Source organism: Callithrix jacchus, chromosome 4 (genome assembly GCF_049354715.1).
Source record: "Callithrix jacchus isolate 240 chromosome 4, calJac240_pri, whole genome shotgun sequence".
Classification (NCBI taxonomy): domain Eukaryota; kingdom Metazoa; phylum Chordata; class Mammalia; order Primates; family Cebidae; genus Callithrix; species Callithrix jacchus.
In genome coordinates this window covers 169,151,003-169,176,495 of record NC_133505.1, presented here as the reverse complement: position 1 = coordinate 169,176,495, position 25,493 = coordinate 169,151,003, and the positions used below count along the sequence as shown (strand labels likewise).

At 38.0% G+C, this 25,493-nt stretch overlaps 1 protein-coding gene and 1 long non-coding RNA gene across 7 annotated transcripts in view; both read left to right on the top strand.

The window, feature by feature from the left end:
- The window catches only part of PRKN (parkin RBR E3 ubiquitin protein ligase), a 1,467,397-nt gene that overhangs the window by 90,871 nt on the left and 1,351,033 nt on the right, over positions 1-25,493 (top strand). The gene's annotated exons all lie outside the window — the stretch shown is intronic.
- LOC144582240 (uncharacterized) lies at positions 680-22,154 on the top strand. Its single transcript, XR_013534671.1, has 2 exons — positions 680-735; positions 15,408-22,154. It is a non-coding gene; the product is annotated as an uncharacterized LOC144582240 (long non-coding RNA).

Below are 25,493 nucleotides of genomic sequence, written 5' to 3'. Positions count from 1 at the left end.
TTGACCAAGCTACTATAGTGCCAGAGTCACAGAAGCATAGAGATATGTGTGAAATGTGGGCAGGTGGATCACCTGAGATCAGGTGAGACCAGCCTGGCCAACATAGTGAAACCCCGTCTCTACTAAAAATACAAAAAATTAGCTGGGCGTGGTGGCGGGTGCCTGTAATCCCAGCTACTCAGGAGGCTGAGGCAGGAGAATCTCTTGAACCCAGGAAGCAGAGTTTGCCATGAGCCGATATTGCACCATCGTACTCCAGCCTGGGCAACAAGAAGAAACTCCATCTCAAAAAAACAAAAACAAAAAAAAAAAAAAAAAAAAAAGAAAAAAAGAAGATGGGACAGATAACAGTTCTAGAGATCCTCGAATACCAAACAAAAGTACTTGTACTTTGTTCTGAGAGTCTGGGGGCACCGTGAAAGTTTTTATTATGGAATAATGACAGGCCAACGGTTTCAAAATGATTCAACCGGAATGCATATTTAAGATGACTTGGCCAGAGGGAAACTGAAGCTAGAGAAGCTAAGATGAAGACCATTGCTTCAGATTCGGGAAAAAATAATAGATGCATGGATGGTAGGAATAAGGGCATAAAACATTAGGGTATTAGAATTTAGATAATTTGGCAGATCCTTTATGTTCTTGTCTCATAATTGTAGGCTTCTGTTACCAGGGAGACAGAGTTGGAAAGTCACAGAATGAATGGTGATAAGCTTTCAAACCGGCTCCTTTACAGTGAGTTGACACAGAACAAGCATATACAGGCTAGGGGGAAAAAAAAACAAACTTAGGCTTACTGAAGTAAATTCTCTACATCAAGAAAACAGGAAAGGAGGCATTTTATGCCTCAGAAAGTTGAGGGGGTAGTAATAAACATAGGTTTACATTGTCTTAGAGTTAAGCATGGAGAAAAAGAAATAATGTAGAACTCCTTACAGAGGGAATTACATCATTAGAACAAATTACATGCTGAAAAGGAACTTCACATTTCAACATTTCCTCTTTTTTTTTTTAAAGAATGAAACTATGAAATAAGTTATATAAAGGTGTCTCTGAGAATATCATCTGCCTTCGTTATATTGTAGGATTGACAGTTGAGGGCTTTTAGAGATGCTTCCTTCAAGCAGGTTCAATCATTCATTGGAGTTCAGTGCTTTAGGGCCATAGTTTTATGCAGAAAAATTTTTGTATTTCCTGTTATTCAATCATAATTGGAAATGAATATATGAAAATGAATATTGACAGAGTAAATTTAGGAATAAGTAATTTGAAATAGTGACTTAAAGAAGTTCTGAAACTAAATGGTAAAAGGCGAGTTTCTCATTCATCTAATGACCCAAATTTACAGGGATTTGGTAAAATTGTTGTCTTAAGATATAATGTTACTCTTTAATTCATTTGTGATAGGCAGAGTTAATAGAGAAAAAATACAGAAGTCAAATATGAGATCAAGGTTTTTTACTTCTTCCTGGTTTCAAGCTAGAAATTCTGTGTGAACAGAATGAACGTCCATGGGACTCAAAGTGAAGGTCAGAGTCAAGCCCTGGTTCCGTGCTGGCTGAAGACCTGTGTGTCCAGCTTTCACTCCTGTCAGCTGGGCTCAGGGGTTTCTCACATAGGACTGAAATCTCTCCCTACTGTTCAGAATTTTAGAATGATAAGCAATATTTTGTTCCTTTTCCGTTGGAGTGTGTGTATGCACCAATGTGTGTATTTGCAAGTTTGATCTCCTGGAATTTCGATCTGATGACGGTTGTCTCTAACTTGATTTTGCTGCTGCTTTTTTTTTAGACAGGATCTCTCTCTGTTGCCAGGCTGAAATGCAGTGGTGCTACCATGGATCACTGCAGCCTTGAGCTCCTGAGCTCAAGCCATTCTCCCACTTCAGCCTCTCAACTTACTACAGGTGCATGCCACTATTCCCAGATGAGACTGGGTCTTTGTATGTTTCCCAAGCTGGCCAAACTCTGGGCTCAAGGGATCCTTCTGCCTTAGCCTCCCAAAAATACTGGGATTACAGGTGTGAGCCACCACACCCAGTTGTGCTTCTTCATGGGTGCTTATTTAATTTCTGTTTCATTCACAAAATGTCTGCATTTTGTGTCACTCTTTACACAAGTCAGTGTCTCTTGATTGCTAATGTGAAAACCTGGAGAACAGAAACAAAGTTTCTCTAGTACCTTGAGCAGGAACATGGATTTGCCTGAGTTCATCTAATGTATTCCATTAAGATGCCCTTAACAAGGCATGTGACCTTCAGTAATCTCTTTAACTTCTTTGTACCAAGTTTCCTCATTTGTAAAATGGAAAGATTAGAAACAGAACTAGATCTTATTTATTGGTTATTTTGTTTTTCCCACATTGCTCCACAGGAGGTGGAGATAGCTCAAAAATTTCAAAGCTATTTTTAGCCAAACATTTGGTGCTATTTATTTCATGTTGGGCTTATAGCAAAAATTTATGTCACTGATATATATATATATTTTTCTACTGTCTTGTTTCAACAGAAAAAACAAATGTTGTCCAATAATAAGATTAAGAGTATGTGGCTGGGCATGGTGGCTCACGCCTGTACTACCAGCACTTTGGGAGGCTGAGGTGGGTGGATCACCTGAAGTCAGAAGTTCAAGACCAGCCTGACCAATATGGTAAAACCCTGTCTCTACTAAAAATACAAAAATTAGCTGGGCGTTGTGGTGTGTGTCTGTAGTCCCAACTGCTGGGGAGGATGAGACAGGAGAATTGCTTGAACCTGGGAAGCAGAGGTTGCAGTGAGCTGAGATCACACCACTGTACTCCAGCCTGGGTAACAGAGCAGGACCCCATCTCAAAAAAAAAAAAAAAAAAAAACCCCAAAGAACTAAAATAAAACAAAAAGAGTATATAAAAATTAGTGCAATTTAACATGAGCTTTTTTTGTGGGCAAATTATAAAGTACTATTTAAGTAATATATATAGTTATTACTAATATTTGGCAAATGCCTTCAGAATAGTTAATTTTTATAATTTCCACAACTTTTCAGTCACAGCACTCAGGAGAACAGAACCTGGCATTTTAATTTTTACAGAATGCCTTGACTCAAGGATGCTTTGTAAGTGGTTATTTTCATTTGGGAGCCAGCTTTTTCTCCAAACATGCCTTGTGCCATTATGGTTGAGAGCAGTGATGACACTCACCAAATGAACAGGAAGAATTGAGATTGGTAGGGCTAGAAAAAGTGAGTCATATCTCAACTAGCTGTACCACACAGAATAGACCAGGCTTCCAAGCCCCCAAACCGGAAGCTAATCATGTGATGAGGTGTTCACCTGTGTTAAGTAACAGATCTGCCTGTGTAAAATTATTAGTGGAATCATCAGAGGCTGTTAATCATCACCAAATTGTTTTCCTTAGAACAGTTTTTTTTTTTATACCATTGCCATTGAGAATCAACAAACTCTTAAATCATAAAGACAGTTGAAGGATATAATGTCAACCAAATTAAGAAACAATTTCTTAGAGTAATGAAGATAATACTATTACAATAAAATAAGAAAACTTAATAATGAGATGAAATAATGTTAACAAAGCTATGACATAAGGTCTATTCTTAGAGAATATTTAAATTGCAGGGTAAAAATGGCATCAAAAACACTAACAGTCTCATATAAAATCAAGCAAGTCAAATTTGAACCTTTCGAGTATGTGGGATCTTGTCATATAATCACATTGATGACTTCACCCTAAAAGTCACACATTTTATTGCACTGATTTGATTTTAAAGACATCTGATTTTCTGGGTAAAACACCCAGAAAGTGAAAAAGGGAGAGGGAACAGAGACTAAAAATAGAGGAAATTTGTTATTTTGGAAATTGCATGCCTAGCTCAGAACGCAGTTAACTACCCTTCTCAAGATCCATGTCTGTCTTTACTTTCCACATGTGAAAAATATATAAAAGACTGTTCCTCCGTTAACTGTTGTGTGTAAGGCTTGACTCCTGTGTGCACCCGGGACTCACTTGCCGAGAGGAAGAAATCAAGTAAAGTAAAAAGAGGCTTGTTCTTTGGTATAGGCAAAATGAAGAATTAAACTCATTATTTACATTGTTGAAGTAAGATACCATATTTGAATTTCTAAAAAGAGTAATTATGGAATTTCAGAGATTAAAAAGCAAATAAATGTTTAATATTACAGGTGAGAAAACTGGAGTCTGGGAATGTTTAAATAAAGATTATGTCCATCACTCTTCTTGTGTCGGCCATTGCACTAGTGGCTGGTGATACAAGCTAAATGAGCCATCAGAGCTCTGCCTGAAGAAGCATGCATTGATGCTGGAGGAGAGAGGCAGGAGAGTGTATGGGACTGTCTCCCTACTGTGGGACGTGATTACAGCTGTGGCAGAAACAGGAGAATGGGAAGCTTCCTTGAGGCTGTGGTGTGAGTGAGTTCTCAGGGTGCCCCTCGGGGAAAGCACTGGTATTACAGGCATAGCTACCGTGCCTGGCCTGGGTTTTTTATTTGTTAAGGGTGAGGAAGGAAGAGGAGAAGGAGGAGGAGGGAGAAACTAGCAGCATCAGGAGTCCACAAAGCCAAAAACATTTACCATCTGGCCCTTTGCAGACTATGTGTGCTGGCTCCTGGGTTAGACAGGGAGGCCTATGAGGGTAGATGTCCATACCTACAGATACACTCCAACCCTGGAGAACAGCCAAAGCCCAGATATGGAGAGGTGAATGGAGGCTGTTCTGGGAGCTGTGGCTTTTTTGTTTCAGGGGAGTGACTATTTTAAGGAAATGGCATCCTAAGTGGAGCCATTTTGTAAATGCTGGTTAGTTTTGTTGCCACTACACCATGTGGTATTTTTTTTCATGCACTTAGCATTCTCTGTAATTGTCTCATTTCTCCTTTCTGGTTTTCTCTCCTAATTATTTAGAAGTTATCAATGTTTAAACATTGTTCCAATGCCACTCATACTTAGAATGTCTAGGGCAATGATGAAAAATAGTTTTCCAGTTGTTAGTCTCTCGTTTAGCTCATCTAGGCACAAACCTTCCTCCCTCCCACACTTCATTCTGCCAACCCTCACATCACAAACTCTCCTCCTTTTCTCCCTCCCATCCCAGGCACATTCAGGGTCCCATGGAAAGAGACTGGGCTAGCAACACCAGTCGTGGGGTGCACTGAGCCTCTATATTCAGTGAGTGGGACAAAGCCCAGGCAATCTGTAATTTCCAGGTCTGTGTGAATTCACATAATTTCTCAACTAGACAATCAGCCAAATGTGTGAAGTTCTGGAAATCTGGTTTTATACACAATTGAACTTCTCTAGAAACTGCAATTTTAGGAGTTGTAAGCCCTCCTTTCCCAGGGACTAAATGGATACGTTTTTTTTTTGGAGACAGAGTCTTGCTCTGTCACCTAGGCTGGAGTGCAGTGATGCAATCTCGGCTCACTGCAACCTCCACCTCCCAAGTTCAAGTGATTCTCCTGCCTCAGCCTCTTGAATAGCTGGGATTACAGGTACCTACCACCATGCCTGGATAATTTTTTGTATTTTTGGTGGAGTTGGGGTTTTAGCATGTTTGCCAGGCTGGTCTCGAACTTCTGACCTCAAGTGATCTGCCTATCTTGGCCTCCCAAAGTGTTGGGATTATAGGCATGAGCCACTGTGCCCACCCTACAATTTTTTTTAAAGGTCTAGCCTGGTGATTTTATAGCTCATCTAGGTTATAAGGAAGAGCCATGAATTCTGAGAGATACATACTAAAGATACATTCAAAATGAATGCACACATAAAGTATAAATTAAACATGACAATTGTTGAAAGTTAACACTATTTAATATTTTAAATGAAAAATTATTTTCACAAGGGATTGTACTGAACAAATCCTTTGAATTTCAACTTTGCTCATGTTTGCCAGCAGGAATATGATTATAAAATATGCTTGTAATGGAGAAGTTAGCCTGATTATTTTATATTAGAGTTACTAGTCATATTTGTATCTAAGGACATTTGCTAAATTATGACAAACTGGATTTTTATTTTCGGCATATTTTTGTGTATGATTTCAAGTTTTATTTTTACCTTTTTCTGTTTCTTACTACAGTCACATGAAAGTGAGTTCTTTTTATTTATTTTTAAATTTTAAAAAAATTTTAGCTTTTTTCTTAGATACAGAAATATATGTGCAGGTTTGTTACATGGGAATATCACATTATGCTGAGGTTCAGGGTATGGAACCTACCACCCAGGTAGTGAGTATAGTACCCAATAGGTAGTTCTTCAGCCTGCCTCCCTCTCTCCTTCTGGTAGTCCACAGTGTCCATTGCTATGTCCAGGTGTGCTCACTGTTTACTTCCCACTTATAAGTGAAACATGCAGTATTTGGTTTTTAGTTTCTGTGTTAATTCATTTAGGATTATGGCCTCCAGCTTCATCCATGTTTCTGCACAGGATATGATTTCATTCTTTCTTATGGCCATGTAGTATTCTGTGGTGTATAAGTACCACATTTTCTTTATCCAGTCTACTATTGATGGACACCTGGGTTTATTCCGTGTCTTTGCTATTGTGAATAGTGTAGTAATGAACAGATGAATGCATGTGTCTTTTTGGTAGAATGATTTATTTTCCTTTGGGTATATACACAGTAATGGGATTGTTGGGTCAAGTGACATTTAAGTTATTTGAGAAATCTCCAGACTACTTTCCACAGTGGCTGGACTAATTTACATTCCCACCGATAGTGTATAAGTATATAAGTGTTTCCTTCCTTTTCTCTGCAGCCTTGCCAAATCTGTCTTTTTTTTTTTTTAACTGTTTAATGATAGCCATTCTGACTGGCATAAGATGGTATCTCATTGTGGTTTTGATTTGCATTTCTCTGGTGATTAACTGGTTAGCCATATGTAGAAAATTGAACCTGGATGCCTACCATTCGTCCTATATAAAAGTAACTTAAAATGAACTAAAGATTTAAATGTAAAACCTCAAACCATAAAAATTCTGACAGACAACCTAGGAAATACTCTTCTCAACATTGGCTCTGGCAAAGAATTTTTGGCTAAGTCCCCAAAAACAATTGCAACAAAAACAAAAATAGACCAAGTGGGACTGAATTAAAGTAAAAAGCTTCTTGCACAGCAAAAGAAACTATGAACAGACTAAACAGACAAACTACGGAGTGGCAGAGGATATTTACAAACTATGCATTCACAAAGGCCTAATATTAAGAATTTATAGGGAACCTAAACAAATCAAGAAGCAAAAAACAATTTAAAAAAATTTAATATGGGCAAAGGACATGAACAGGCACTTCACTAAAGAAGACATGCATGCTGCCAACAAACCTATGAAAAATTGCTCAGCATCACTAAAAATCAACTCTTACAGCACTCTTCTTACAAGGAATTCCAGGTGGAGTGCAGAATTAGTATTGCAGTTTTTATTTCAAAAAGCTGGTTAATATAACAGAAGTAACAAGCAGGTCCTCTATTTGTGTTTATTGGCAGCTGTAATTTAATTTTGACATTAAATTTATGGACTGCTTAATATATTTGAGTGTACATGGACTGAAGTGGAACCGTCATTCCTGAGGTGGCCTGACATCTCATTGACACCTAATACAGATGACTGTGTTCTAAAGGTTTTCTTTTTCTCCAGAAACATTGTACATAGTAGATCACCATGTCTTTCAAATACCATAGCAGGTCCGTTAGTATTGTCAGAAGATTGTAAGGTCTCATGATCTATTGTATTTGAATGAAGCTTTGGAAAAGATGAGAATTCTACCTGAAGTGCTTAAGGACTAATAACTGTAATTTCCTGAGTTGTACTAGTCAATTGGATCAAAATTCCTTTGAACTGTGGGCAAATGTTCTATAAAACTGTTTACTTTTTATATTTTTCAGACTCATTTTGTCTCCTATTGATTTTTGGCTTTACAAGTTAGCATTCTGGTTGCAAAGTGGATTGCAACCAGATTATTCTGGATGCTGATAATTAATTTGGGCCTGCTTCCAAATACAAGTGTAAGACAGTATTGTGTACAATGTATTGATATCTGATTACATTTTTGATGAAAGGGAGGATATGGACAAAGTGTCCTCTTAAAATGGTCACAGAATTCAATGCACTTTTCTATGAAATCGACTGGGAATATTACAAGTAACGAGATCTTTGCTTCTGATTGTGAATGCTGTGTACAAGATTCATGATAGAATCAGTTATTGGAAGTAGTAATATCTTAAATCCCCATTACATGTTATTTCCTAGATAGAAGTCACGTTCTAGAAACGGGATTTTAGATAATGATCACCTCAGGCACATCCAATGTATATTACATTGTCAACGATTGACGTTAATGTTGATGGCTGCCTGTAATCAGGCGGAATGCTCAGATTTGGGATTGTTTCAAAAGAACTTTAATTACTAAGTTCCATTAGCAGTTTGGGCAGCCTGGGAAATCAAAGTAATTGATAGCAGCTTTTCTGAAGATCTGTGCAGTATTAGTATGAAGAAAACCTGTTAGCTTGGCAGGACAGTATAAAGCTTAGGGAAGAATTTATAGTTGGTAGTTAAAAGGGCCTTTCAGACACCAATTATTTTATATACTCAGTAATCTTTTTGGCTTTTTATACACGATTACTATATGACTGAGGTGGTAAATCAATGTGTGCACCATAAGAGCAAGACACTTGTTTGATTTGAAAAGTATGGATCTTTTATTTCAGCAAATACCTCTAGCACCTACTTGTGCAGACCATGGGGCACAGCTGATGCATGTGATGAATCAGTCATAATCCTGGCCTGGTAGGATTTGACACTGGAGCTAGGTACTTCATCCAATTGAATAAAGAGCAGGATGTAATGAAAGTATTCTGGGGAGGATAGACGTGAGCATTTTATTAGGACTTAGGCTTCAATTTCAATTTTAATTTCCTGCCATTTTGTCTGACACGCTATTCAGTCATTATACTTTTAAAACATAATAGTGATTCTAGATTCTGTGACAAAAGTCAGATTTAATTCTAACATTGTTTAAAGCACATGTCCCAAATTATATATGGCTTATATGAAATACATCATTTTTTAAAAAACAGCTAATTGGTTTCTATATCAGAAACTGTTATTACAACATTTTATTGCCTGACTGCAGCATTGCCTGTTCTAGGCTACTAGACTTTAATGAAGAATTTTTAAATGTTGACTAAAAGAAAACTATTCGATATTCTTGTCTGCTGAAACTTTTATCAAGTAATTAACATTAATTAAAATATAAAACATAATTCTTTTAAACATATATATCTGTTGTGTATTCAGGCTTCTGCAATCGACTCTATGAAAAATATGAACTTTTTTTGTCTATGGTTAAAACAAAAATGTATGAAGAAAAGAATAAAATCTTTGGGGAAAACATGCTACAGTTAATAATATGTAGCAGCTGTAAAACCTGTGTAGTGATTTGTAGGTAATTAAAAAAGGCCTAACAGACCATATGGTCAAGCATTATGTATTAGTTATTTTTCCACATGTGAAAATAATGTTATAAAATTGGATTTCCTTAATTAACTCAGTGTTGAAACTTAGATTTAGGCATTGTATTCTATACATAACTAAAATATAATTTGTAAATATGTCAGCACTTTGGGGATATTTAATCTATGTATGAAAAACATAGCAAAAGCATTTTCTTGCATATGAATTGGGGCAGTAGGGAACCCCTGAAATGTCGGATTATTCATTTTCCATTCATTATGGATCATTATCCAGATTATTGCTGAAATAATTAGTTTTAAATTAGCCATTGGTAGTGATTCCTAGCATGGATTTTTCAAGTAATAAAATAGTTGTAAAATAGTATGATACATTATTTTAGTAAAGTTGCCTTATAGAAATGCCTTAACTGAGTTAAGATTAAACATTAGTGAGGATTAATGTAGGTAACATTACTTTGAACCATATTCCTGTATGTTTTGCAAAATGAAAAGCTATTGTTCATTAAATCTTTCATTAGACCTTATATATAAGAATATACCTGTGGTTGAGCTAGTGCTTACGAGTAATACAGTCATCCCAGGATAACTTTTTGTTATTGTACAATAATTACCATGCACTCTGAATATTTTTTTCTTGTCTTATCTGCCAGGAATTACTTTCTCATTCAATACAGGAGCTCTGCCATTTTCACCACCCAATTCCTAACACTGCTGGAATGTATGGCTTGCCTCCTATTTCACATAGAGGTCATTACTTCCGAGAGATTCCATTTTTAATAAACCTTTCTACTTCATCATTCCCTGACTGTGGATTAGGGATACTGATACTAATGGGGATACCTATTAGTAATATTTAGCTAATTTAGGCAATGCATCAAAAGTATACAGCAAAACATCTGGTGCACATTGAATGCTCTAAAAAGGGTGGCCTCCTTTCTTCATCTCTGAGGTTATTTCTGTCTTACTTTGCCTTCCAACTATAGCTTCCCTCTTTGATTTCTTAACTGTATCCACTTTCAGTTCATACACGTATGTTTCAGTTCCTTTTACCTTAGTTTTCAACTCTACCTTACCCGCAAGCAACTGTCCTTCTTTCCACTGTGTCTTCATCATCAAAACTTTCAGAAAGAAGGATCTTTGTTACCTGCCTTATTTCCCATTCCTGATTTCATGACAGTCTGGCTTCTAATTCCACCAACTCTCAAATTTTCCTCCAATGATTTCTTCATTGCTACATCTAAAGACTTTTATAGTCCTCATATATTTTCTTCTGTTGCCCTTATGACATCGTGTCCTACTCCTTGTAGCCATGTTCGTTTTCTCTTAGAGTATCACTTGGAGTAATACCGCGGGGTCTGATGTCTCCCTTTCTGTCTGCTCAGGTCTTTTGTTTTCCCGTTCTTTCTTTGACTGCTCTATCCCATACAGTAGCATCTTAGACTCTTGACCTGGCCTCAACTACAACCTGTCCTGTGATGACTCTGAGATCTCTCCTAGTAGTCAAAACTGCCCACTGATCATCTCTGTGTGCTCCTCTGTTGCTAGTTAATATTCCCAGACAGTCCCACAAGTTACAAATTCTTACAAGTTGTTGCAGATTCTTGTGTCTCTACACCGCCTATTTGTTTCGCCACAGCATTGTGGCTGGTGATAATTTTCACCTGCACTTATTCTGCCTAACTGCCCTGTTTTGACCCTTCCTCATCTGTCACCTCAGTCATTATAGTTGCTTGTTAACTAATCCTTTGGTGACCAGTCTCCCTCGCCTCCAACTCCAGTTACATTCCTTAAATAAAGAAAAAGAAGTTGATTCTACCACTCCCCTGTTTATGAGCCATTGATAACTCCTCATTACCTAAAAAATAAATTCCAAAACAGGCAATGCAAAGTTCTTCACAATCTGGGGAAATAATTTCTATACAAAATCATTTTCTATGACAAATCTTGAGTTGATAGTAATTTTTTTTTAATTTTTTATTTATATTTTAATTTCTGGGGTACATGTGCAGAAAGTGTACTTTGTTACATAGGTATACATGTGCCATGGTGGTTTGCTACATCCTTCCCCCCGTCATCCATATTAGGTATTTCTCCTAATGTTTTCCTTCCCCAATACCACTACCTCCTGCTATCCTTCCCCTAGCCCCCCCACCCCACGACCAGGCCTGGCATGTGAGGTTCCCCTCCCTGTGTCCATGTGTTCTAATTGTTCAACACCCACTTACAAGTAAGAACATGTGTGTTTGGTTTTCTGTTCTTGTGTCAGTCTGCTGAGAATGATGGTTTCCAGCTTCATCCATGTCCCTGCAAAGGATGTGAACTCATCCTTTTTTATGGCTGCATAGTATTCCATGGTGTATATGTGCCATGCTTTCTTTATCCAGTCTATCATTGATGGGTATTTGGGTTGGTTCTGTAAACAGTGATGCAATTAACATATGCATGCATGTGTCTTTATAATAGAATGATTTATAATCCTTTGGGTATATACCCAGTAATGAGATTGCTGGGTCAAATGGTATTTCTTTTTAGATCCTTGAGGAATCACCACGCTGTCTTCCACAATGGTTGAACTAATTTATACTCCTGCCAACAGTGTAAAAGTGTTCTTATTTCTCCACATCCTCTCCAGCATCTGTTGTATCCTGATTTTTTTTTTGTTATTTTTATGTCTTGACTTTTTACTGATCACCATTTTAACTGGCATGAGATGATATCTCAAAAAACATAGTAAATATTTTTGAATAACCTCTTAAAATATCTTCCAGGTCATTGGGTGCCCTCTATTCTGGGTGAAGCCGTTATAGACTATTTCTTGAATGTGCTTTCTTTCCACCTCTGTACTACTGTATATGTAGATTCTTTATAAGGAAGGACCTTGCATACTTCAAGACAGAGCAAGGAATCAAATCCTCCTAGAAATTGTCCATCATTTTCAGGACATAATTAGTTACTCCCTCCTTGAAGTTCAGTTTGAGATAACATAATTAAATGTTTGCATCTCAGTCTCCAGCACTGCATCGAATTTCATAGAACAGAGACTTTGCCTTGTTTATCCTAATGTTGGATTCCCCCCAGGACATAGCACATTTAAAATATTGATAATTATCTGCTATTTGAAGCTTCTTCAACTTGTTCAAAATTTGAACAGTCAGTTACTTTCAAGTTTTCATTTTAAAATGATTATTTTATAGACTATAATGCAGTTAAAATATGTGAAGGAACTATATTTTAATAATTCCATGTTCAGTTAAGTTTTTTTTTTTTTTTTTGAAATGGAGTCTCACTCTGTCACCCAGGCTGGAGGCATGATCTCGGCTCACCACAACCTCTGCCTCCCAGGTTCTAGCAATTCTCCTGCCTCAGCCTTCCAAGTAGCTGGGGTTATAGGTGCCCACCGCCATGCCTGGCATTTTTTTCTTTTTTTTTTTTAAATACAGACAGGATTTCACCATGTTGGCCAGGGTGGTTTTGAACTCCTTACCTCAAGTGATCCTCCCGCCTCGGCCTCCCAAAATGCTAGGATTACTGGCATGAGTCACCACACCTGGCCTGAGTCCCAGCCTCAGTCACCGCCTGGCCAATTTTTTAAACATCTATTAAGTATTCTATTTTTTTCATCTGTGAAATATAAGAGTAGTAATTTATAAATGAAAGTTCTTCCTCTATGATTAGTTCGAGAATCATTCTCTAGGGTACAGCGTCTTCCTTTAAGGGGAAAACCTTTTTGGAAGCAAAAGTGTTATGCTATCTCTGAGAGGTCTTGTATTTTGCAAATATGGCACAGTCAGTCTCCACCTTTCAAATGGAAACATTACGCAAGTGCATTCGAAAATGCTTTTGTTTAAAAGTTCACATTTATTTTGACATGAAAAACGTGACAACAGTAAATTTTCCATCCAGCATGCAAAAATCAGGTTATCCCATAACCTATCAGAAATACTGCACTAATCAATGATTGCATTTACCCTAAGTATCAATTTGTGAAGCAGGAATGGTTCTTAAATAATTTTGGTTGCCAGTGATACCTGTTGTCTTTGGCAGCATGTGTGGGAATTTTCCTAGTCTCTACCCAGTTGTAAATAAGCTATTCTTTAGTCAAGTCAGTGTAAGTCAAGGCCTTCCTGAACTATGATATATTTTATCTGTTAAACAGCCTGCAGTCTTTCTTGCAAGTTCACGCTAATGAAGTAACTAGAGTAACGTTCCTGGTGCTTTGTTTATTTGTCTTACTTTCTTCATGGGGATGTAAACATCATAAATATTTCAAAAGATGGGGATGTAAACATCATAAATATTTCAAAAGGGCACATGACATGAGATGTAATTTTCAGGGTTTCGCAACTTTATAAGTTTTATATAAGTTTTAGATATGTTTTGCAAACAGACGTTATGTACATACATATATATGTATATATGTATGTATGCAAATAAGTTATTCATTAGTCAAGTCAGTGTAACAGATATGTTTTGCAAACAGACGTTATGTACATACATGTATATGTATATATGTATGTATGCAAATAAGTTATTCATTAGTCAAGTCAGTGTAACAGATATGTTTTGCAAACAGACATTATGTACATACATATATATGTATATATGTATGTATGCAAATAAGTTATTCATTAGTCAAGTCAGTGTAACAGATATGTTTTGCAAACAGACATTATGTACATACATATATATGTATATATGTATGTATGCAAATAAGTTATTCATTAGTCAAGTCAGTGTAACAGATATGTTTTGCAAACATAAGTTATATATATGTATACATATATATACAACACACACATACATACATTCCATACATACCACCATACCGTACATACATACTTATATACCACACGTGCAAATGCTGGTGAAGTGGTGTGGAGGAAAAGATAATAAGGGAGGGAGATACAGAGTAGAAAAACTGAGGAAGAGGCTCATTTACAATTTTAAATGGGATGATTAAGTCTTACTGAGAAAGTGACGTTTGAGTAAACCCTGAAGACACTTTTCTTCTCATCTTAGATTTCTGAACGTGAGCATTGGCTGCCATACTGCCATGTAAATTAACACTAGACAAAATTAAATTCAGCATTACCCATCCCCATGTGAAAGCCACTGAGTGAAAAGGCATGTTTGGAAATGAAAGCTGTTTCTAAACCTACACTAGATACATGTCCTCCCTGATTCAGGTCCTCGCTTTAACGTCATGCTTGATCTGGTACTAAGCATCGTATCAGTGAGGATTGTTTGACCTGCAGCGATGATGGAGCCAGGGCTTTCAACAACAATGATTTATTCCTTGCTCAGTTACATGTTCATCGTGAGTTTGCAGTGGCACAGCTGAAGTTGCCCTCACTCCAGGACAGAGGCTGATTGTTGAGCTGGTTCTATCTGGAGCGCATTCAGCCTTATGATAGAGAGGAGACATCACAGTGGTCTCATCTAATTCCATTTCATTGGCCAAAACAAGTCATTTGTGCAAGAGCCTTTCCTGATTGAGGAAGGGAAATAGAGCCCTCCCAGAAGGAAGGGCATAGCAGGAAGTGGTAGCAGATGGTTGAAACACTAATTATATTTTCCTCACTTAGGTATTTAATTTTATTTCCCTTCAAACTCCAATATATGTTATTTTCCATTTCAGTTACACAATGTCCTCTTGTTACCACATCCCTGCTGTGTCCTCTTTTTGAAAATCTGTCCCTGCTGGGCATGGTGGCACACACCTGTAATCCCAGCACTTTAGGAGACTAAGGCCAGAGGAGCCCTTGAGGCCAAGAGTTCGAGAGGAGACCCTGTCTTACAAAAAACAACCAAAAATGTTTGTATTTTTTCCCCTGCTGGTGTGTTGGCCATTTTCCTCCTATAGATTGTTTGGATCCCAATAATCTTTTAAGATGTAGCTAAGTAACACTTTTCCTTTTCCTTTACAGTTAATCTGCTGAAATACTTCAAGCTACACTAGTCTGCTATGGAATTGAGCACCACACAACGTGGCTTCGGCTTCAGATGTGATTTCTATTTGAACTCAGAAACCATGTCTTAGATCTCCCATGCAGCTCTCAAAGTGCTTTGCATGGTTGTGGTTACATGGAAATGTTCAATAAATGAGTTCATGGCATATTTTTTATTTCATTATTTTTTAATAAATATTCATGAAAAATATATCTATACCTGTAAGTTTTAAATATGAGACACAGATTGTTCTCCTTTATGGCACAGAAGAGTGGATTTCAGTTTTGTTTGAGAAAATGGTATCTTTGTGGTATCTCAGGACCACGAATGAAGCCAGGCTGTGAAGTCTTCCTGACCCCACCTTCAGCCTTCTTAAGCAAAACGGCTCCACTTCAGTGTCTTTATATATGTATTTATCAAAAAACTTATATATGTATAGGTATGTGGGTTTCTATAAGCTTTTATTTGAAAATTAGGTTATTCTACCAAAATTTTTTAAATCACTGTTTTAAAATAAAAATAGAGAGGGCTTTTCTAGATGTACACTTTGATGACAGTTCTTTTGACTGCCATGACTTGTTGGACAACAGCCTTAAGATTTAAGACAAATGTATGTGTTAATATAGCAAAGCTAAGCAGAAGATAGGGTGTGTTTTTAAATTAGTTTCATCTTTGAAGCTGAGGGCTACTTTTCTTCGGCCAGTCCCTTGCCTTGGTAAACTCTCTTTGGGAAAATGATTTATCTCTATTCTCATTGGAAAATAACCTTATTTTGTTTTAATATACTGCTGTCCTTTTGGGCCTATGCTGCTTTCATAAGTTAGAAACTATAACAAAGAAATATCAGGCCGGGCAAGGTGGCTCAAGCCTGTAATCCCAGCACTATGGGAGGCCGAGGCGGGTGGATCATGAGGTCTAGAAATCGAGACCATCCTGGTCAACCTGGTGAAACCCCGTCTCTACTAAAAATACAAAACATTAGCTGGGCATGGTGGCGCGTGCCTGTAATCCCAGCTACTCAGGAGGCTGAGGCAGGAGAATTGCCTGAACCCAGGAGGCGGAAGTTGTGGTGAGCCGAGATCGTGCCATTGCACTCCAGCCTGGGTAACAAGAGTGAAACTCCATCTCAAAAAAAAAAAAAAAAGAAATATCATTTGGTCTCAGAAAGCTTAAATGAACTTTAAATTCTGGAATGTTTAATGTAACAACGTGTGCAGGTAATAGCAACATTCATCTAAGTGATCACTGATTTCAGAAAAGTTTTAAAAACTGTCATCAGTGCTCTTGAAATAAGAAAAAAAGCCAATTTTTAAAATAAGATCTCTATATTGGAAACTTTATTCTTCACAAATAAATTATTCCCTACATGAATCATTCTCAAAATGTATTCTCTCAAAAATAAAATCAAGTGAATTCTGTCATCAGCATAAGGCATTCATGACCTGTAGAAGCTAACAAACAAGATCCAGAAGAAGAGGCAGAGGCTGAAGCCTGATCACAGAGTTTCCAGTTTAAGTCAGCAGGTTAAACACACTCGCCTCATCCTCTTTTTTCTCTTTTTTTAGAGATGGGGTTTCACCAAGTTGCTCAGACTGGTCTCAAGCTCCCGAGCTCAGGCAATCCACTCACCTCGGAATCACAAAGTGCTGGGATTACAGGTGTGAGCCACCGTGCCTGGCCCAATAGTTCTCTTTTCTCATATGGTAGCATTAAAACAATGGAAAAGTCCTGTTGTACTTTTTTTTTCCTAGCAGTGAAATCCTACACTGAACATTGGGGAAAAGTAGGAGAGGTGTCCAGAAGTGAAGCTGATAAAGCATTTCACATGTAAAATAAAACTTGTCTTATTTGACAGTCATGGGCGTCACCAGCCTACTTACTGCTTTTCTGCTCTCGAAAGCCACAGAATGCTGTGAGTGTTGACATGTCTTTCATTCCAGGAAGAAGCCTTTGGGGATCGTGTATTTTGTAGTGCAGATGAAACAATATGAATTACCCATACAAATCAATGTCATTTTTTCACTTAGAAAAGTAACTAGAATGATCAGATCCAAGAATCATCAATTAGCTATTTAGGGGAAAACTGTACTTAGATGAATGAAAAGGTCGACTGCTGCCAGAAGATTCAGATACAACTCAGGGAATACCGGAAACTGTTGAAAGATACCTAATTAATACCCTCAGCAGAATTTGAGAGGAAGGCCAGGTATGGTGGCTCACGCCTGTAATCCTAGCACTTTGCAAGGCCAAGGCGGTCAGATCACCTGAGGCCAGGAGTTGGAGACCAGCCTGGCCAACATTACAAAACCCCATCTCTACTAAAAATGCAAAAATTAGCTGGGCGTGATGACAGGGGCCTGTAGTCCCCACTACTCAGGAGGCTGAAACAGAAGAATTGCTTGAACCCCAGAGGTAGAGGTTGCAGTGACCTGAGATCACGCCATTGCACTCCTCCAGCCTGGGGGACAGAGCAAATTTGAGGGGAAATAATAGCTGTAAAGGCTACTATGAAAAACAATGAAAATAAGAAATTTCCAGGAAATTAAAAGCATGATTATTAAAGTAAAAATGTGTTGAACCAACTCGTGGACAGAAAGGGCATTGCTGATGCCTAAGTGTGTTTTTATCTTCAAATTAAATTGATGATTAGGCTAGGTGGGCCTGTATTCCCAGCACTTTCGGAGGCCAAGGCCAGTGAATCACTTGAGGTCAGGGGTTCAAGACAAGCTTGGCCAACATGGTGAAATCCCATCTCTACTGAAGAAATCCAATAATTAGCCAGGCATGGTGGTGCACACCTGTAGTCACAGGTGCTTGGGAGGCTGAGGCAGGAAAGTCACTTGAACCTGGAGACGGAGGCTGCAGTAAGCAGAGGGTATGCCACTGCACTCTAGCCTGGGCCACAGAGCAAGACTCTGTTTCAGTAAATAAAAAATAAATAAATAAATTGAAGATGAACTCCCAACACTTAGAAAGATAAGGCAACGGAAGGTAAAAAGTGAGGGGCGGCTGAGCGCGGTGGCTCACGCCTGTAATCCCAGCACTTTGGGAGGCTGCGGTGGGGAGATCATGAGGTCAAGAGATCGAGGCCAACATGGTAAAACCCTGTCTTTACTAAAAATACAGAATGTATCTGGGTATAGTGGCGTGTGCCTGTAATTTCAGCTATTTGGGAGGCTGAGGGAGGAGAATTGCTTGAACCCGGGAGGCAGAGATTGTAGTGAGCCAAGATCACACCACTGCACTCCAGCCTAGCAACAGAGTGAGACTCTATCTCAAAAAAAAAAAAAAAAAAAAAAAGTTAGGGGCAATAGGGGTAGAGTCAGTAGATCCAGCATCTGATTAATACAAAATTATAAGACAAAGGCAGAAAATACAGTTTAATGACAATATTTTATATGCCCAAGAAATAGTCTATGTCAATTAAACTTTGTTTTTTATTTTTTATTTTTAGAACTTTATTATTATTATTATACTTTAAGTTCTAGGGTACATGTGCAGAACATGCAGGTTTGTTACATAGGTAAACTCATGCCATGGTGGTTTGCTGCATCCATCACCCCATCATCTGCATTAGGTATTTCTTTTATGCTATCCTTTTCTTATCCCCCCACCCCCTGGTATCCCTCCCCTACCCCCTACCCCTCACCCCGCAACAGGCCCCTGTCTGTGATCTTCCCTTCCCTGTGTCCATCTGTTCTCATTGTTCAACACCCACTTATGAGTGAGAACATTTGGTGTTTGGTTTTCTGTTCTTGTGTCGGTTTGCTGAGAATTATGGTTTCCAGCTTTATCCATGTCCCTGAAAAGGACATTAACTCATCCTTTTTTATGGCTGCATAGTATTCCATGGTGTATATTTGCCATGTTTTCTTTATCCAGTCTATCACTGATGGGCATTTGGGTTGGTTCCAAGTCTTTGCTATTGTGAACAGTGACACAATAAACATATGTGTGCATGTGTCTCTATAACAGAATGATTTAGAATCCCTTGTGTATATACCCAGTAATAGGATTGCTGGGTCAAATTGTATTTCTATTTCTAGATCCTTGAGGAATGGCCACACTGTCTTCCACAATAGTTTACACTCCCACCAACAGTGTAAAAGGCATTCCTATTTCTCCACATTGTTTCCAGCATCTGTTGTCTCCTGATTTTTTAATGATTGCCATTCTAACTGGTGTGAGATGGTGTCTCAATGTGGTTTTGATTTGCATTTCGCTAATGACCAGTGATGATGAGCTTCTTAAAATATGTTTGTTGGCTGCATAAATGTCTTCTCTTGCGAAGTGTCTGTTCAAATCCTTTGCCCATTTTTTGATGGGGTTGCTTGCTTTTTTCTTGTAAATCTGTTTTAGTTCTTTGTAAATTCTGGATATTAGCCCTTTGTCAGATGGGTAGATTGCAAAATTTTTTTCCCACTCTGTTGGTTGCCAGTTCACTCTAATGATAGTTCCTTTTGCTTTGCAGAAGCTCTGCAGTTTAATTAGATCCTATTTGTCTATTTTGGCTTTTGTTGCTGTTGTTTTTGGTGTTTTAGTCATGAAGTACTTTCCCATGCCTATGTCCTTAATGCTATTGCCTATGTTTTCTTCTAGGGTTTTTATGGTGTTAGGTCTTATGTTTAAATCTTTAATCCATCTGGAGTTAATTTTTGTATAAGGTATAAGGAAGGGATCCAATTTCAGCTTTCTGCATATGGTTAACCAGTTTTCTCAACACCATTTATTAAATAGGGAATCCTTTCCCCATTGCTTGTTTTTGTCAGGTTCATCAGTTTGTCAAAGATCAGATGATTGTAGTTGTATGGCCTTAGTTCTGAAGCCTCTGTTCTGTTCCATTGGTCTATATCTCTGTTTTGATACCAGTGCCTTGCTGTTTTAATTACTCTAGCCTTGTAGTATAGTTTGAAGTCAGATAGCTTTAAGTGTCCAGCTTTGTTTTTTGTTTGTTTGTTTTGTGTGTGTGTACTTAGGATTGACTTGGCTATGCGGGCTCTTTTTTGGTTCCATATGAAGTTTAAGGTGTTTTTTTTTTTCAATTCTGTGAAGTAAGTCAATGGTAGCTCGATGGGGATACCATTGAATCTATAAATTACTTTGGGCAATATGGCCATTTTCATGATATTGATTTTTCCCAACCATGAGAATGAAATGTTTTTGCATCCATTTGTGTCCTCTCTTATTTCCTTGAGCAGTGGTTTGTAGTTTTCCTTGAAGAGGTCCCTCACATCCCTTGTTAGTTGTATTCCTAGGTATTTTATTCCCTTTGTAGCAAACAGAGGCTCAAAATAAAGGGATGGAGGAAGATTTACCAAGCAAATGGAGAACCAAAAAAAGCAGGGATTGCAATCCTAGTCTCTGATAAAACAAATTTTAAACAACAAAGATCAAAAGAGTCAAAGAAGGGCATTGCATAATGGTAAAGGAATCAATGCAACAAGAAGAGCTAACTATCCTAAATATATACGCACCCAATACAGGAGCACCCAAATACATAAGGCAAATTCTTAATGACCTGCAAAGAGACTTAGACTCCCACACCATAATGGTGGGAGACTTTAATACCCCACTGTCAATATTAGACAGATCAAAGAGACCAAAAATTAACAAGAATATCCAGGACTTGAACTCAGATCTGGACCAAGTGGACCTAATAGACACCTACAGAACTCTCTACCCCAAATCCACAGAAGGTGCATTCCTCTCAGCACCACATTGCACTTATTCTAAAATTGACCACATAATTGGAGGTAAAACACTTCTCAGCAAATGCAAAAGAATGGAAATCGTAACAAACAGTCTCTCAGACAACAGTGAAATCAAATTAGAACTCAGGATTAAGAAATTCACTCAAAACCACACAACCACATGGAAACCGAACAACCTTCTCCTGAATGGCTACTAGATATATAATGAAATACATATTATATATTTGGCAGAAATGGCAGAAATAGAGATGTTCTTTGAAACAATGAGAACAAAGACACAACGTACCAGAATCTCTGGGACACATTTAAAGCGGAGTCTAGAGGGAAATTTATAGCACTAAATGCCCACAGGAGAAATAAGGAAAGATCTAAAGGTGACACCATAACATCATGATTAAAATAACTAGAGGAGCAAGATCAAACAATTCAAAAGCTAGCAGAAGACAAGAAATAACTAAGATCAGAGCAGAACTGAAGGTGATAGAGACACAGAAAACCCTTCAAAAAATCAATGAATCTAGGAGCTGTTTTTTTTTAGAAGATCAACAAAATAGACCACTAGCCAAATTAATAAAGAAGAAAAGAGAGAAGAATCAAATAGATACAATAAAAAATGATAAAGGGGATGTAACCATTTATTCCACAGAAATACAAACTACCATCAGAGATTACTACAAACACCTCTATAAGAAGAAACCAGCAAATCTAGAAGAAATGGATAAACTTCTGGACACTTACACCCTTCCAAGACTAAACCAGGAAGAAGTTGAATCCCTGAATAGACCAGTAACAAGGTCTGAAATTGATGCAGCAGTTAATAGCCTACCAACTAAAAAAGGTCCAGGACCAGATGGGTTCACAGCCGAATTTTACCAGAGGTACAAAGAGAGCTGGTACCATTCCTTCTGAAACTATTCCAAACAATACAAATGAGGGAATCCTCCCTAACTCATTTTATGAGACCAACATCATCCTGATACCAAAACCTGGCAAAGACACAACTAAAAAAGAAAATTTTATGCCAATATCCATGATGAACATTGATGGGAAAATCCTCAATAAAATACTAGCAAACCAAATCCAACAGCACATCAAAAAGTTTATCCATCACGATCAAGTCGGCTTCATCCCTGGGATGCAAGGCTAGTTCAGTATATGTATATCTATAAACGTAATCCATCACAGAAACAGAACCAAAGACAAAAACCATATGATTTTCTCAATAGATGCAGAGAAGGCCTTTAACAAAATTCAATAGTCCTTTATGCTAAAAACTCTCAATAAACTAGATATCAATGGAACGTATCTCAAAATAATAAGAGCTGTTTATCCACAGCCAATATCATACTGAATGAGCAGAAACTGGAAGCATTCCCTTTGAAAAGTGGCACAAGACAAAGATGCCCTCTCTCACCACTCGCATTCAACATAGTATTGGAAGTTCTGGCCAGGGCAATAGGGCAAGAAAAAGAAAGAATGGGTATTCAATTAAGAAAAGAGAAAGTCAAATTGTCTCTATTTGCAGACATCGTGATTGTATATTTCATCGACTGAGCCCAAAATCTCCTTAAGTTGATAAGCAACTTCAGCAAAGTCTCAGGATAAAAAATCAATGTGTAAAAATCACAAGCATTCCTATACACCAGTAACAGACAAACAGAGTCAAGCCATGAGTGTCAGTTAACTTTGTTATGTAACACATGACTTCAAAACTTAGTGGTTTAAAACAAAGACCATGGCCGGGCACGGTGGCTCACGCCTGTAATCCCAGCACTTAGGGAGGCTGAGGCGGGTGGATCATGAGGTCAAGAGATCCAGACCATCCTGGTCAACAAGGTGAAACACCGTTTCTACTAAAAGTACACAAATTAGCTGGGCATGGTGGCACGTGCCTGTAGTCCCTGCTACTCAGGAGGCTGAGGCAGGAGAATTGCTTGAACCCAGGAGGGGGAAGTTGTGGTGAGCCATGATTGCAACACTGCACTCCAGCCTGGGAAACAAGAGCGAAACTCCATCTCACAAAAAAAGAAAAAGAAAAACAAAGACCATTCATTTAGCTTCTGTGTCTGTGATTCAGCTGGTTGGCTCTCCTGATGTGGGCAGTGTGGCTGTTTTCACCGGAACTGGCTCATGTTTCTCTGGTGAGTGGAAGATTGACTGCGATTGGCTGATAGAAGGTGAAAGCACATGGCCGTTGGCTGTGATCGTTGTCTGTGGTGATGGGAGGAACTGAGCCATGTGTCTTTCATCACCCTGCTAACCTTGGCTTGTTGTCTTGACAGAGGATTTCTAAGAGCAGCAGGAGTGCAATTTCCAAAGCAGGGGTATTTTCAAGTCACTGCTTACTTTCCTTTAGTGTTGTCCCATGACCCAAAGCAAGTTACTTGGCCAAACCCAGAGAACCCGGGAAGGGCTCTTCCAAAGCTAAGCACAAATTGGGGTCATTGCTGCGTTCAATCCACCATAGGCATCAACAAACAGATGTAAATGTCTGGGAAGCAGGATGGGTCAAAGTGAACTATATGTGGAGATATCTTGATGAAATTTCAAAATTCTCAAGATAAAGAAGATGCCACAAGCTTCCAATGACACTAAAATAGATTGTCTGCAAGGGAATGAAAACCAGGCTAACATTATGTTTTTCATCAGCAATACTGGATGCTAGAAGCTATCAAAGCTATGTCTTCAAAGACCTGAGAGAAACTTAAATACAGAATTCTATACCCAACTCCTAATCATGCACATCAAGAATACAAAGATTGATAAGGAATATGTAGCTGAGTACAGTGGCTCACACCTGTCATCCCAGCACTCTGGAAGGCTGAGGCGGAAGGATTGCTTAATACCAGGAGTTGGAGGCCAGCCTGAACAACATAGCAAGACCCCGTCTCTATTAAAAATAAAAAAATGAAAAGAATGTCTATATGCAAATGTATTGAGGGATAACACCCCCAAAAAATGAGTGAAAAGATGATATACAGGAAAAGTGGTAGCTGTCTATAAATTAAAGGGAAAACTCAAACTAAATGGAAAGCTAAAAGGGAATAAAAAGGCAATACATGAAGGCCTGAAGCTTTCCAGACTCTTCTTTATGCAGCAATACGTTAGCGTTGGATGAACATCCCTTCCCTAAGGGTCTAATTACACTACTTCATTTTGCAATGAATAATATTCAATAGTCATAATGCTAGAAATGTTGCTTACATTGGGTTTTAATTTTTAGAATCAAATCTTACACAAAGCATTGTAGACTAAATTATTCTCTTGATGTTAGAAAAAATAATACACTTAACAATAACCAGAAGATGGCAAAATGTGGAGAAATTGGAATGAAGTGTCTATGCAGCAGTTCTTCATTTTCACTGAAAAACATACTGACTTACAGTTGACAAGTCAACAGGACAGTTGATATATTACTTGAAGTTACAAATGATAACCTGTTGAGGAGCTAAAAGCAAAGTATAAATGCCAGAAGTCAGCGGGTAGAATAGGAAAGAAGGAGGGAATGGAAATTTTCAATTCTTTATCTTCCACAGAAGACCAGAAAAATGCTCTGTGCAAAGCCAAAGCAGTTAAGTCAAAAAATAATGTGTATTTGCTCTAATTTGATGTGTCTAATATGTATTTAGGCATATAAAATTGCAGTATCATCTATGTTAGAGCATGTGCAAAGATCGCCTATATATTTATAAAAAGTATTGTGAAAGAGAAGATACCCTCATTAGTGCAGTGTAGAATATGTATAAAATGGAAACTGTGCATTCATCGGAATGAATGAAGCCTGTAGGAAAGATGTCCATCATACATTGCTTAGTGTAAAGGAAGCAGCAGAACAGTAAGAATAAAACTGAAAACATGCTTTAGTCAGTCTGCCTGCCTCTCTGCAGTGGTGTGTGTGTGTGTGTGCACACGTTTGTGAGTGGAAAAAGTCAAAGGATAGATACCAACACTTCTGTGTTATTACTTTTTATACAACTATTATATTTGTCTGTAAAATAGCCTAAGAACACAAAAATATCCAGATTCAGTCAGGTTCATTACCCATGTGATCTGGCAGTGACATCAATATGCACGTGTTAAAGTCATAATGGTTTTTTAATATGACTCATTAGTTAAGAGGCTGTCTACATATTTTCTCTTTAAACCAGCTCTTTGGAGAATGGGATCCACATGCTACTGTACATTATCTAAAGTAGTATATGCATTTTTTTCTAAATGTATTTTGTCTCTATTCTAAAGGAACTCTCTGCTCTAGTCAATGTGCTGACAACCAGAGCACATCTTTATTGCACCTGCCCCTTTGTTCATGTTTCCCACCATTTTCTAGATATAGCTTTAAAAAGGGAGACATTA